General features: G+C 46.1%; 1 protein-coding gene across 1 annotated transcript in view; it reads left to right on the top strand.

The window, feature by feature from the left end:
- The window catches only part of SSRP1 (structure specific recognition protein 1), a 1,220,984-nt gene that overhangs the window by 1,143,688 nt on the left and 65,139 nt on the right, over positions 1-12,157 (top strand). The gene's annotated exons all lie outside the window — the stretch shown is intronic.

Here is a 12,157-nt window from a genome sequence, read left to right as displayed (position 1 = left end):
ATTTTAGAAGCAATGAAATTGGGTGCACATGGGCCCACCCTCTTGGTCCTGGAGCGTAGATGGGACCCCTAGAAGTCCTCCCTCTTCCATCTTCCCCACTTCCTGGCACTTGTGGGATCAGAGGTCCCCTGTGGGTTGCCCAGCACGCTCCGCCACAGGCCCCCCTGATAAGTCACCATTTCCTCACCTGCAAGTGCAGTTAATCATTTCTCTCCCAAGGGCGGGCGAGTGTGAGAATTGAAAGTCACTGCTAGTGCCTGGCACGTGGTGGGGGCACATGAGCGCTGCTGCTTCTTTTCTTTTGGCCAGAAAGGAGAGTAGCTAGGGAGAGGGTGAGGGACTGCAGGGAGAGAGATAGGAACAAGCAGATCTTTCCTTCTACTCAGTCTGAGAAGGAGGGACTGGGGGCCCTGAGGGAGGGCGGGGCAGAATCCTCCCTCCCTACAATCCTCCCTCCCTCATTCCTGCTCCTCCATTCCTTCCTCCCTCCCCTTCCTTCCTTCCTTCCTTCCTTCCTTCCTTCCTTCCTTCCTTCCTTCCTTCCTTCCTTCCTTCCTTCCTCCCTCCTTCCTTCCTTCCTTCCTCCCTCCCTTCCTTCCTTTCTTCCTCCCTTCCTCCCTCCCTTCCTCCCTCCCTCCCTCCCTCCCTTCCTTCCTTCCTTCCTTCCTTCCTTCCTTTTTTCCTTCCTTCTCCTCCCTCCCTGCAGCCCTCTCTCCCTCATTCCTGCTCCTCCATTCCTTCCTTTCTTCCTCCCTCTCTTTCCTTCCTCCCTCTCTTTCCTTCCTCCCTCTCTTTCCTTCCTCCCTCTCTTTCCTTCCTTTCTTCCTTCCTTCCTTCCTTCCTTCCTTCCTTCCTTCCTTCCTTCCTTCCTTCCTTCCTTCCTTCCTTCCTCCCTCCCTCCCTCCCTCCCTCCCTCCCTCCCTCCCTCCCTCCCTCCCTCCCTTCCTTCCTTCCTTCCTTCCTTCCTTCCTTCCTTCCTTCCTTCCTTCCTTCCTTCCTTCCTTCCTTCCTTCCTTCCTTCCTTCCTTCCTTCCTTCCTTCTTAACCTATAACCAGGCACTGTCCAAAGTTCTGGGATTTAGTGCTGCAAGAGAGTTAAAGCTGAACTTCCCTGGGTCCCAACACCCTAGCACTGAAGCCCCACCCAGGAATACTTTGCATGTGTTCTAGTTATTGGTTGAAACCCTTCAGTGGCTTCCAGCTACCCAGCGGGCAAGCCCAGGCTCTGGTTTGACCTTGAAGGCCCTCAGCAACGTGACTCCACTCTTGTCCACCCTCCACTCTTCCCACCCCTCAGAGGATAGAGCTCATTCCCACAAATCCACATGCCCATCAGAAAGCTCCTATTCCTTTGTGCCGGAAATGCACCCCATCTCTGCTGGTGGTGGGATCTGCCCGGAACTCTGGGATCTGGTCTCTCTGGAAAGTTCCTCCCTGGCTGCCTGGCAGTTCTGAGTCCTCAGCAGTGGCTCTGAATTCACCTTCCTGCTCTTTGATGCCTGCATCCTCCTGACCACTCCTCACCGGGACAGTGAACTCCAAGGAACAGCTCCTGGCTCTCACCTGACCTAGGGTGTAGGGGTACCATTTTCGGGGTGCCCACCAGGGCTTGCTGAGAGGGATGATTGGGAGACAACCCCATCGTTGTTCCAGCCTCTGATATCACTGGAAAGAAAGAGCATATCTAGGTGTGACTGGGGCAGTGTGGAGCAGTGAGCAGAACTCAGACTAGGGCATCATAGGAGAAGGGACTGCCCCTGCCCCCTGCACTGTAGTGAGATGAGATCTAGAAACCTGTGTCCTGTGCCCCAGAAGTACTTAACAGATCACAGATACATTTATTGCATAAGTGCCTGCAAAAAGGAGGCCCAGTAACCATCTGCTAGGGACTAAATGAATATGTTAAACTGCTAGGAAATATTGATCCAGTGACAAGAAGGTAGGAGATTGACCATGTGTGAGGTCGTGGAGGAACCTTGAAAACATTCTCTGCTCAGGGAAAGAGGCCAGACCGGAGCTAGCACTAACCCAGCTTGGTTCTGTCCAGAGAGGAAGTTTGTGACCAGGCAGGAAATCAGTTTGTTGTGGCCTTGGCTGGGGCAGGAGCAGCTGAGCCTGGAGAAGTTCCTCGGGAGGACGAAACAAAGCTTCTCCCATGTACATGTGCTGGGCCTGCCAAGAGCCAGAGCTGGTGCATTGCTCACCAGTCTCAGTTTGAGACTCACAGTTCAAGGACAAAGTCTGGATGCCCTTGGAAGTGCAGAGGACACATTTGTGGAAAGTGAGAGCTGGTTTCTAGGGGTGACTGGCAGCCCTCCAGCCCCCACACAGCCTTGAATGTCCTGAGTCCCCCTCAACTTCTCTCCAATGTTATTGGGTGAGACCATTGTTGGATTTTTTTTCTTTTTTTTTCCTTTTTTTTTTTCTTTGCAAATGAGCAGTCAGGTTAGGTTTCTGCAAGTTCTGATTGTATTCAGCGACAACTTCTGAGCTCACTCCTCACCAACCAGGAGCCTCAGCAGAGAGAGGCTGCTGAGAAATGTGTTTCCCCTGGACCAGAGGAGAGGAAGAAGAAGAAAAGGAAAAGGAGGTGGAGGAGGAGGAGGAGGAGGAGGAGGAGGAGGAGATGGTGGAGGAGAAGGAGGAGGAGAGGAGAAAGATGTAGGGGAGGAGGAGGATGAGAAAAAGGAGGAGAAGGGGGAGTAGGGAAGGAAGAGGAGGAGGGAAAGAGAAGGAGGGGGTGGAGGAGGGAGGGAGGATGAGAGAGGGAAGAGGAAGAGGGAGAGAGGAGGAAAAGGGGAGGAGGAGGAGGAAGAGGGGAAGAGGAGAGAAGGGGGAGTAAGAGGGAGGAGGAGGGAAGGAGGAGAAAAAAATGGAGGGAGGAAGAAGGACGGAGGAGTAAGAGAAGGGAGGGAACAGGAGGGAGAGAGGAAAAGGAGGAGAAGAAGAGAAGGAGGGGAGGAGGTGGGAGGAAGAGAGGAGGAGGAGATCTGCTCAGAGCACCCAGATCCCCTTCCAAATGAGCAAAGTTAGACTTCAGGTGGCCAATTCTGTTCAAATGTGGCACGCTAGGGAGCTGGTATTTAAACCCAGATCTGTCAGACTCCTAAGGTCAAAATCATTTCAGATATGACCTTTTCTTTACATTGATTCTTAAATAAGACACACACGGTTATTGTAAGAAATCAGAAAACGGGGCCGGGCGGTGGCGCTGGAGGTAAGGTGCCTGCCTTACCTGCGCTAGCCTAGGAGACGGACCGCGGTTCGATCCCCCGGCGTCCCATATGGTCCCCCAAGCCAGGAGCGACTTCTGAGCGCATAGCCAGGAGTAACCCCTGAGCGTTACCGGGTGTGGCCCAAAAACCAAAAAAAAAAAAAAAAAAAAAAAAAAGAAATCAGAAAACAAGACATGCCTGAGGAAGAAAGGACCCCGGTTCCAAGGCTGGCCTGTCTCTGCAGCCATGTGATTGTGTGCCTGTGACCACAGACCTTTCATCTCTCCAACCTGTTTCCTGAAGTGGAATTGTTCAGATAGGCTGGTGAGATAGGACAGCGGGGAAGGTGCTAACCTGGCAGGCGGCTGACTCGGGTTCGATCCCCAGCACCACCTACCACCCCCTGAGCCCTACCAAGAAATGATGCCTTGCATAGAACCGGGAGGAAGGTCTGAGCTAAGTCACGTGTGACCTAAAGACAAAAACCCAAAGTGACACAACACAACACAGAACCAACAAAAACAAAACCAACAAACAAAATTTATGAAATTGTTGAAGGCTGTTCACAACCTGGTATTCTGGTCATATCATGAGGTATTTGTCCCCATTCCCCAATATTGGGGGTCTCATACACACACACACACACACACACACACACACACACACACACACACACACACACACACACGTCAGCCCACTGGGCTTCTCCTTCCAGACTGTTCCCCACACTGCAACCCAAGCAGGGGCCCCAATGGCAGTGAGCCATGAAAGCAGCCTTGGTCAGCAGATTGGTGAGTATAAATCATGAAAGAATTCAGGGCGGGGGGCAGCTGTTACCCAAAGAGCTGCTTGGGAGTTTCTGGGAGATGATGTCACCCCCTATTAATCATCAGCCTTGGCTCCTGTGCTCACTTTCTGCCGCTCAAGGTGTTGGCTTCCAGCAGCTGCGGGTTGTCACGGTCAAAGCTTAGAGAAATGAGCCCAGTAGTTCTTCCTGCAACTTTTCTTTTTGCCAGCCTGTGATGGGACAGATGAGTCCCCAGAGCACAGGCTGGGACCCTGGTACACAGTCTTTGGAAGGACATATCCACCTGCCTCCAGGCAAGGATGTGTCTTGATCACCCCAGACATGCAGCTATTTACCTGCCTACTCCAGCGCTGACTTCTGGCAGACTAGTAACTCAGGGCCACTAGTGAGTTGAATGTTTTATTATTTATTTTATTGGGTTTTTGGGCCCCACTCAATGAAGCTCAGGATTTACGTCAGGCTCTGCGTTCAGGAATCCCTCTTGGTGGGCTCAAGGGACTATTTGGGATATCAGGGATTGAAGCCAAGTTGGCAGTGTGTAAGAAAAATGCACCACCTCCCTGTACTATGGCTCTGGCCCCAGAACATTTTTTGTATATTTATTTTTAATTTTGGCTACACCCAGAGATTAGCTGGGTTTACTCCTAGTTCTGCAAAAATCAGCAGTGACTCCTTGTGAACTCAGGGGACCATATGAGGGTTCTGGGGATTGAATCTAGGTCAGACACATGCAAGACAGGTGCCCTACCTGCTGTATTATCTCTCTGATCAAGGTTTGGATGTTATATTGTTTTATTTATTTATTGGGTCTTGGGGTCGAATCTGGCTATGCTCAGAAGTTACTCCAGCTTCTACACTTAGAAATTACTTCTGGCTGGCTCAAGGCATCATATGGGATGCCAGGGATCAAACTCAGATTGGCTGTTTTCAAAGCAATTGCCCTACCTCTGTGCTATCCCTATCGCTCCGACCCAGGGTTGAATGTTTTAGTCTTTGATTTTCTCTGAGGCTTCCCAGCTTTGAGTTTCTTGGGTTCAACATCAAGATGAATAAATGCAGCAGGTTGAATGGGAAAGGTTAAAAGGGCCCAGGAGATGGCTCAGAGGGCTGAAGCACATGCTTGCTTTGTTGGACAGCCAGGCTAGATTCTTATTACTACATGGTCCCTTCTGCACTACCAGAAGTGATCCCTGACTCCCTCTGTATCCTGAAGCTAGAATTGCCCCTGAAGATTTCCATTCCCCACTCCCCAGACAGATAAATGGGAAATGTTTTAGGGACCAGTCACTTCCCAGAGTTGTGTGACATTGAAGAAACCCTTATTCCTGTAGATCTTTAGTTTCCCCACCTCTCATGGAGACCCCATGAGCCACTGGGACTGAGTGGAGAGTTTAAAGAGGAAGAGATAGTGTTAAGTTCAGCAGGATGGTATAGAACTCTTCAGCTCTGGGCTGGATCAATTGTACTGTGGGTAGGGCACATACCTTGCATGCAGCCTACTTCGGTTTGATCCCCAGCATCCCCTATGGTAGCCTGAGCCTGCCAGGAGTGATTGTCAAGTACAAAGCCATGCATGACTAATCCCTTAGAACCACTGAGAGTAGTCCCCAAAGAAAACAAGACAAAGAGTCTTGAGTTCCCTCTCAACACACACACACACACACACACACACACACACACACACACACACACACACCACTCTCCATTTATGAGGCCCCCATTTATTTTATCTGTAAAGTGAAGATCATGCCTGGACCATACCAAGTAGTTGTAGGGAGAATGTGAACTCATGAATCTAAGAAACTTCCTGCAGATCAAACCAATACAGTATCCGGCATGTGGTAGGTAATTATCAGTGGGTGTAGGAATGGCTAGTATTGGCCATAAATCCTGGAGGGAGGGTGTGGGACATGTGTCACTCCACAGAAAGTCTGTGGTGTTACCTCCAGACTTCAAGCACTCCACTAGCAGCGCTTGCTGAAGCTCACTACTACTTGACAAAGTAATAAGCATCTCCTGTATTGTTTCCTATGAAAATGCAACCAAGGCAAAACCCAAACCAGAACAAAGAGAACCAACACCCCCAGCTCTGTAATCACTCAGAATTCTAAATCAACCTCCATAGAAGGTATCAATCTTCATGTTCAATTTTTTTGTGCTTCTATTTCTCCAACTGCCAACTGCAGAAATTGCAGGCATGCAGAAATGTCAGCCACTAGGGAGATAGGGGGAAATCCAGAAAAGTTCGACCAACACTGAGTTTGACTGAGAAGACTCAGTCTTCAACCTGAGCTTTGAAGTCTCAGACTTCTTGTGCTGGAACATGTTGAGTTATAGACACATTATATGCCTTAGCTTTCTCCACCAAAAGGGGGTTCAAGTTGTGATCTCAGAGAAGGTGAGGGTGAATGAGGCACAACAGGTAAAGCATCAAGGCCTGGTACATAACAGCTTCCTAATCAATGACTGTTAATAAAAAAAATCCTGCTAACATCTACTTAAAAAATGAACTGTTTCGGGACTGGAGAGATAGCATGGAGGTAAAGTGTTTGCCTTGCATGCAGAAGGACAGTGGTCTGGCATCCCATATGGTCCCCCGAGCCTGCCAGGAGCGATTTCTGAGCATAGAGTCAGGAGTAACCCCTGAGCACTGCCGGGTATGACCTAAGATAAACAAAACAAAAAGAAATGGACTGTTTTGTGGGCCAGAGTGAAAGTGCATCAGTAGGGTGTTTGCCTTAAATATGGCCAATTAGGTTTGATCCCCAGCACCCAACCATCAAGTCTCTCCAGGAGTGATTTCTGAACATAGAGCTAGGAGTAAGCCCTGTGCATTGCCAGATGTGTCCATAAAATAAGAAACAAAAATAAAAGAAAAACGAACTGATTTATGCCCCTTTTTTGGAAGCACCCACCCATTTCCTAGTTAACCCTCAGAGGTCCTTGAGCTTAGAGCTCAGACATCTCTTCTCCCCCCCCCCCCACTGGTTACCTTTTTCAGATTTTAATAGCATCAGCGACAGCACCAGTGTAATGCTTGCAGTTTAAGGTATGAGTTAAAGGCCATCATGTATATATACCATGATACCATTGGGGTGGGCTCTAGGTGGGAAGAAGTGGCATCTTATATGAACATGGTATCCCCAGGGACTTGTATCTTCTACATCAAGAAACACTGAGTAAATATGAGGCAATATATTAATATTAATATTAATATATCATTAAAAGGAAGAGGGAAAGATAGAGAGCATGAGGGGTCATAAATATAGTGTAGTGGGTAGGGTTCTTGCTTTGCACATGGTCATCCCAAAATTGATCCCCAGCACTGCATATGATTCTTGAGCCCCATCAGGAGTAATCCCTAAGTGCAGAGCTGAGAGCCCTGAGCACCACTGGGTGTGGACCAACCCCATACACCTCACTAAAATAGAGCTTTCTAAATGTGTGATGCTATTATTGTCATCATTCTTAAAATTCTTGACCAAGATTCCAGAGAGCCTCTGCCCATCTCAATCTGTGAGCAAAGTTGCTTTTTTTTTTGGGAGGGGCACACCTGGCAGTGCTCAGGGGTTACTCCTGGCTATCTGCTCAGAAATAACTCCTGGCAGGCATGGGGGACCATATGGGATGCCGGGATTCGAACCAACCACCTTAGGTCCTGGGTCGGCTGCTTGCAAGGCAAACACCGCTGTCTTATCTCTCCGGCCCCTGCCTTTTTTTTTATCATTTGTTCAATTATTCAGAAAATATAAATTGAATTTCTACCATATTTCCAGGACTTAGAAGGCACCAACCTACACAAGCGTGAAAGGTAAGAATAACACTATATTGGAGACAAGAAACTAACTATCCCATCCACAGTGATTCTTGGAGCTTGATTTTGGTAAAATGAGGGGTAATAGGACTGGATTAGTGGGAAACCCCAGAGTGCGCCAATCTCTCTCTGAGAGAATGAGGTCAGGCCTTACTGAAGGGCTGGCCAAGACAAGAAGGTCCTGCAGAAAGAAAAACAAAATGGCGTGCACAAAAGTGTCGAGGGCTAAGACATGATCATGATAGGATAGGGTGTTAATAGAATAAAAGTGCAGTGTGTGACTTAAATATATATATATATGTGTGTGTGTGTATGAATGCATGTCTGTGATAATTTAATACAAGATGAATTTATGATGTTCTTTGTCTAGCCAAGTGGGGAAATGTGTGGGTTAGCGGCATATACACATCCATGGTTCACACCTAAACTAAGGCTGAAGATGACATTTTGAGAGTGATTTGTCTCTCTTAGGTAGATTGAGATGTGGGGGTAGATGAGGTAAAAATGGTAAGAATGTAGAGTTAGTAAAGACAGTTGCCAGAGAACGATGTAATTGCCAAAATTTTATAGACTGGAAAATGAAGATCTCATTAGCAGAAATGGGGAACAAATGGGTACTTAGTTGGAGATAAGAGTCTAAGAAAGAGGAAGTAAAGAGATGTTCAGTATTACAGATTTCAGCATAAGAACTGGAGAGTATCTGTTGAGTTTGGTAATTGAGTGGTCAGTGAGACTTTGGCAAGAGTAGCTTCCATAGAGCAATAGGTGGGCAAGAAGCATGTGGCCATGGTGTGGGGGGCACAGAGGGCTGAAAAACTGACTAACACATCCACACTGATCACTGGAGCTTGGCTTTGGTGCACCAGAGAAAATTATATTAGTCTAGACTTCACCTTAAGGAGCATAAAATCATCCTTATCCTGGCTCAAATTATAGCAGTAGCAGGCCATGGTCTGGATTCTGAAAGTATCTCTTCCTTCTCTTCTACATATGCTATTTTGAATGTATTTCAGAATCTAGTTCAGATAGTAGCTCTTCAAGGAATCCCTCTAGGTTAGCCTTGACCCTAATGTAACAGGTTGCACTGAAAGTTTGTGTATTCAGCTTTTTAAACTTCTCTACTTTGGTGTCTACTCAATACAGTGCCTTGTTTTACTGGCCCACTAACAAGTCCACTCTGGCGTGCTTTATTAGCTAGATTAAGCCTGCTTCAGGGTAGAGAGTAATTCTGGGTGTTTGTTGAATGCGGAAACGCAGAGCAAGAGCTTGGTCCAAGACTGCACCCATGGTAAATAGGACCCAAAAGAAACATTGATAGAATTGAAGTCAATGGATTTAGACTCTGACCTGAACTTAGCTCAACTTTTTTCAGAAAGTCAATTTCAAGTTGAGTGATCACTGTAATAGATAATAAAGAAATTCCCCCTAGGAGCTGGGTAGAGTTCTAGGCAGTAAACAGGTAGAGTATGCTGTCATGAAGCTTACATCCTAAAGGGAAAGACAAACAGTAAACATGACAGCAACAAACAAGTTAGATCATACCATTTCTATGAAATGGTGTGAAATAACTGGGATGATATAGAATAGAGTAATGACACATAAGAGTGAGATGGAGGGCTCAGAAAGGGTTTCTCTGAGGAGGTGATCTTGGAGCTAAGGCCTGACAGGTGAAAGGGAGACAGTAGAAACTGTGGTACATATACACAATGAAATATTATGCAGCTGTCAGAAGAGATGAAGTCATGATATTTTCCTATACATGGATGTACATGGAATCTATTATGCTGAGTGAAATAAGTCAGAGAGAGAGAAAAAAACGCAGAATGGTCTCACTCATCTATGGGTTTTAAGAAAAATGAAAGACATTCTTGCAATAATAATTTTCAGACACAAAAGAGAAAAGAGCTGGAAGTTCCAGCTCACCTCAGGAAGCTCACCACAAAGAGTGATGAGTTTAGTTAGAGAAATAACTACATTTTGACCTGTCCTAATAATGAGAATGTATGAGGGAAATGGAGAGCCTGTTTAGAGTGCAGGCGGGGGTCGGGTGGGGAGGAGGGAGACTTGGGACATTGGTGATGGGAATGTTGCACTGGTGATGGGTGGTGTTCTTTACATGGCTGAAACCCAAACACAATCATGTATGTAATCAAGGTGTTTAAATAAAAAAAAAGAAATAAAAAAATGTCTCACTTATATTGACTATTTTGTGTTTGAACATAAAATTTATCTACACTCATATATATTTTATTACAATGTTTTACTTATTAATACAAAAACTTAGGTAGTATCTATAATATATTCCTAAAATAAAACCAATGTTCCCTTCTTTAAAATAAAACACATTTTTATCTTTAAAAAAAAAGGGAGACAGTAAAATGGTTTAGCTTGGTCAACGGAATGAAAGTCATTAAGATATGGGAAACCAAATAGGTTGATAAGGGTGAAACCGCAGTCTTGCAAGGAGTGATCAGGCGGTTAAATCAGTTGCTAGTGCCCAGGGATGGGATGAATTGGTCAGTCTAGAACTGCATTTTCATTCCAGTTTGAATATGGATTACCTTCGATATTTGAGACCTAGAGTCTGATTCGTCTCAAGGCCCTTCCAGCTCCAGGCCCATGTCAACCATTGAGGGATCTAAATGAGGAAGTGTCAGCGTTGCTCTTTAGAAGCTGATTTCACACAACAACGGTCCAGGTTGCTATCTCCTGAGCTGCTCATCCTAGAATGGTGTTAGCCCTTACACCATCTCCTATCTGACCCAAGGGGAGGTTGGTTAAGTCCAGTTAACAGCAGTTTTGATCTCTCCTGCCAGTCCCTTGAGTCCATTGCCCCCTTGAGAGCCAAACTTAGAGCTAGAAGGGCCTTCCCAGTCTTGTGTGGGCTTTGAGCACAAAGATGATGAGGTCTCTGTACTGCATTGAACATCCCCTTCTAACATCCCTTTTCTCTGCCCATATCTCCTGAGCTGCCGTCCCAGGGATCTATTCCAATCAGTCCTCAAATCTCCTTTGGGAGACTCTTCTGGGCTTGTCCCCTCCAATGACACCAAGTATTGACTTTCTCTTCCTTCCCTCCTTCCTTCCTTCCCTCCTTCCCTCCTTCCTTCCTTCCTTCCTTCCTTCCATCCTCCTCCCTCCCTCCTTTCTTTCTTTCTTTCTTTCTTTCTTTCTTTCTTTCTTTCTTTCTTTCTTTCTTTCTTTCTTTCTTTCTTTCTTTCTTTCTTTCTTTCTTTCTTTCTTTCTTCTTTCTTTCTTTCTTTCTTTCTTTCCTTCCTTCCTTCCTTCCTTCCTTCCTTCCTCTTTCTTTCTTTCTTTCTTTCTTTTTCTTTCTTTCTTTCTTTCTTTCTTTCTTTCTTTCTTTCTTTCTTTCTTTCTTTCTTTCTTTCTTTCTTTCTTTCTTTCTTTCTTTCTTTCTTTCTTTCTTTCTTTCTTTCTTTCTTTCTTTCTTTCTTTCTTTCTTCCTTTCTCTCTCTCTCTCTCCTTCCTTCCTTTTTGGGTCACAACTAAGTGGGGGGTTCAGGACTTATTCCTGGCCTTTCTCATATTCACTTATAGTGGGATCAGGGGACCATACAGTATGCCGGATATCAAATCTCGGTCAAATTAGTGCAAGGAAAATACCTATTTTATATTATCACTCTGGTCCATTCACCAACTTTTGGGGAAGGGTTTGACTCACATCTGGTGGCAATCACAGGTTACTCCTGGCTCTATGCTCAGAAATCGCTCCTGGCAGGCTCAGAGGACTTTATGGGATGCCGGGATTCGAACCAACATCCTTCTGCATGCAAGGCAAATACCCTACCTTCATGCTATCTCTCTGGCCTCTCTCCATTCACCACCTTTCTTAAAGCCAATCAACAGCTCCAGAGTCAGACCCACATGTTCAGAGTCCCGAGGATGATGCCATGTGTAGATAGGGGTATAAGAGAGATCTTGGGGAACATCATTATATTCTCATCTCAGGGGCATGCTGTGCTTTATCAGTAACGAAGCTGTTAACCATTCCTATTGCAAACAAATTATCATTAGAAGTTCTTCTGTTTTGGGGTAGAACATAAAATTTTTTTTATGGAGGGTTTAGACTTCCTTTCTAGAAACATTAAATTATCTGTTGGTCAGAGTCTGTGACCCCTTTAATACACTCATTATCCCCAGGCCAGTAAACGCTGACTGGACAGACATAATTAGAAGGAGAATGGAAGAACTGGCTGGAGAGTCAAAACCTCGATTTGCTGCTGCATATCCACCACATCAGCCATGCTAGCTGGTACCCCTCGATGCCCAAGATGGCCCTCTCTGGGTCTCACTGTCCAG

Source organism: Suncus etruscus, chromosome 9 (genome assembly GCF_024139225.1).
Source record: "Suncus etruscus isolate mSunEtr1 chromosome 9, mSunEtr1.pri.cur, whole genome shotgun sequence".
Lineage (NCBI taxonomy): Eukaryota > Metazoa > Chordata > Mammalia > Eulipotyphla > Soricidae > Suncus > Suncus etruscus.
This window is presented reverse-complemented; position numbering and strand designations above follow the sequence as displayed.